General features: G+C 37.4%; 1 non-coding gene across 1 annotated transcript; it reads left to right on the top strand.

The window, feature by feature from the left end:
- Positions 1–515: 515 nt before the first annotated feature.
- On the top strand, positions 516–622 carry LOC145110077 (small nucleolar RNA R71). The gene has a single exon (XR_013709460.1). It is a non-coding gene; the product is annotated as a small nucleolar RNA R71 (small nucleolar RNA).
- Positions 623–3,180: the final 2,558 nt, after the last annotated feature.

The following is a 3,180-nucleotide window of genomic DNA, read 5'->3' as shown; positions in this document are numbered from 1 at the left end:
GTTTTTTCTCAGCTGGTGGCTGCTCCTTTTGGTAGAAGCCTCGACTTGTTTGCCTATACTTCTCTTCCTTTTGCCTCTTGTATTCTTCATATGGCAGCCACTTTTTCTTCGGTTTCCTCCAGTCTTCATCGTACTTGTCCCCACTCGAATAGCATACTTGAGCCTTTTTATTCCCATACTCATCCAAGTTGCAGTCCTTGGTCAAGTGTGGACCATTACACCGTTCGCAACCAACTCTTATAGCATGAATTGAGTGTTCCATTTGTGTTAACCTCCGGTCCATATTATTCAACATAGCCATCATAGCTGCTATTTCTTCAGTTTGTACACCTCCACTGCCCTTGATTCCATCTTGCCTAGGGTTGTGGTACTCACGAGAGTGCTTCGCGAATTCTTCAATCAGTTCCTTGACCTCCCTTGGATTTTTCTTTGTCAAAGGTCCTTGAGAATCAAGGAGTTGTCTTGTCATAACATTGACCCCATCATAGAAGATTGACATCTCTTGTTGAACATTAAGATCATGCTGAGGGCAATTTCTGATCAAGCCTTTGTAACGCTCCCATGCTTCGTATAATGACTCCCCCGGTTGTTGTTCAAAGTTGGCTATTGCCTTCTTGAGTTTAGCTATCTTGGACGGTGGGCAAAATTGGTCAAGAAACTGCACACGCATTTGAGCCCAAGTGGTGATCGTACCCGGTGGAAGTGATTTTAACCACTCTTTAGCAACTCCCTTAAAAGTAATGGGAAGCATCCTGAGCAAGACGGTGTTTCTATTGACATTTGGGACATTGAAGTAATCTGCAATGTCATTGACTTCATCGAGATGCTTAAAAGCATCCTCATGATCCTTCCCATAAAATGGGATATCCTTCAGTGCCGTTAAGATGTGCCCCTTCAGCTCGAATGTGGCAGTGGCAGGTATTGCGGGTTGGACTAAACCGGGACCCACATCCTCTCGGATCCGCTTCTTGTAAGCTCCCATGGACATCTCCTCAATGTTTGCCATTTCATCCTCTTGCTTGTCTTCGGGCTCACTCGCAAATAATTCAAATTCTGGGTCTGACTCGTATTCTGATTCGTGTGGATTAGAAACGGGACCAAGTTCTTCAACTTTGCCTTTATCCTTTGGGGTTGAACTTGACTCTCCTGCCTTCTTTCCCGACTTCCTTAAAAAGGCTGATTTTAGTTCTTGCAATGGCGTCTTCTTTGGCGTGTGATCTTCCTTCGCGTTCTTATTCTTATTTTTGTGAAGGGCTGACTTCGGATCTTCAAGTGGTGGCACCAAAGGTGTCACACCCCCAAACCAAGGATGGCGGAAACGTCCGGGGGTGGAGGACTTCATGTATAGTATCATAACAGCAATTGTAATAGTAATTCAAGCAAACACAACCAACATATATATAATTGAGAAAAATTACATCATTGTATGAATTACATGTTTACGAATCAATTACAATATGTTGATAAAATATGAAATAGTAGACGCCTTAGCGTCCCATCCTCAAAAGCACTTGATTACCTGTTTAATGATTTCCTGAGAATACAAGTTGTTTGAAAAAGTGTCAACACAAAGGTTGGTGAGTTCATAAGCTTTTCGTTTGTAAAAGTAGTATTTGTGTTAGAAAAATCCAATATTTTCCTTAATGTGTAAATGTAGTCTTAAAACCCAAAGACCGAAATGTACAAGTAATTTATCATATTTATAGTAAAACAATGCAAGTTTAAATCGACATAAACTCGTTAAATTTTAATGAAGTCCCCGTAAATTCCAATGTTTGTTAATACTTTATGTGAGTTTATTATAACCATACTATGACCAAGGTTGCCTAAAACGACGTTCTTCAGGCGTCGGAAATGTTATGACATTTGTCACCCCAGACCTATCGGTCTAACTGTTGCATGCAGTTTAGGTGTGGGTTTGTCAAACCCAATATAGATCTATACACAAGTATCACGCTCTCCCTCAAGGAGACTCTGGTTACAATACAGGACTTAATGGTAATTTGAAGTAAATGTCTCACAAAGTCATTAACGGAATTACGTGTTATGAAAACTTGGTACCGTATGGCCGTACCTTGCTTAATGAAAATATCCTTTGTATAAATGTACCCTTTTTAAATGTATGTGTTATGTAATGTATCATAAACTATACCTATTATAGTTTATCAACCAAGGGTAGTACGTGGTAATGTATGCAAACTATATTCAAAATAGTTTATTTAATGTTTGAATGTATCGATTGTACTTTGATTATAATCACTTGTTATTCTTTATATTTTATATGACCAAATCCATTTGTAAACTGATGTGTGTCTAAATATTAAGATAAAATGTCATATATTGCAGTAACATATAATCACATAAAGATATACACCTTGCTCAACATGTTACAAGGTGAAATGAAATTAACAGCAACTTTTCGTTAAAAACAGTTTCTGTTACCGTTCTTAGAAAATTTATAGAAAAATCATCAAAGCTCTAAATCCAAATCCGCAAATTTTGAGAGTTTGGAATATGAGTCTAGTTTGTTCGTAAATTTTATCATGATTTTTAGTGATCTCTAACAGAGGTGAAAAGGTTCATAATCACAGACTGGTCCGGGTTTGCCTCTGAAATGACAGGCAGTTTTGTAAAAATCACCATAAATTGTAGAAAAATCATATGGATATGTGCAAGTAGTCATTTTAAAGCTAAGAGTTTGAACTACTTGCACCTGAAACAGTTTTGAAAACTAAAATATTTAAGTTGACCAAAACAGTCCGTGATTAACGTCCATCTTTTCTGATGTAATCTGTTAGAAAAAGTTTAATTGTGTTCTTGATGATTTTACTTGTATTCCCCCCTTAAAACTTAAGAAAAACATGTAAATGTATGGGTATGAACTCACCTTATGTGGTTTCAGTAGATGAAAGTGAGAGAGAGGAAGTGTTCAACTCAAGAACACTAAGAAGATGTCTTGATGATTCGAGAATCTAACACCGAATAAGATGGAACTTGTGTAAGATATCAATGATTTGAGTAGAATGGAGTTTAATAATTATGTGAATGATGAAGATACTTACTAATTGAAGAAAGAAATCCCTGGAGAAAGCCTTGAAGTTCTTGAAGTTAAGAGAAAAGATGAGAGAATTTTGGAGAGTGTTCTAGGTTGCTAAGTGTAGAATGAAAGAGTTTTATGGA

This window comes from Lactuca virosa, chromosome 4 (assembly GCF_052849685.1).
Source record: "Lactuca virosa cultivar CGN04683 chromosome 4, Lactuca_virosa_CGN04683_v6, whole genome shotgun sequence".
Classification (NCBI taxonomy): Eukaryota; Viridiplantae; Streptophyta; class Magnoliopsida; order Asterales; family Asteraceae; genus Lactuca; species Lactuca virosa.
This window is presented reverse-complemented; position numbering and strand designations above follow the sequence as displayed.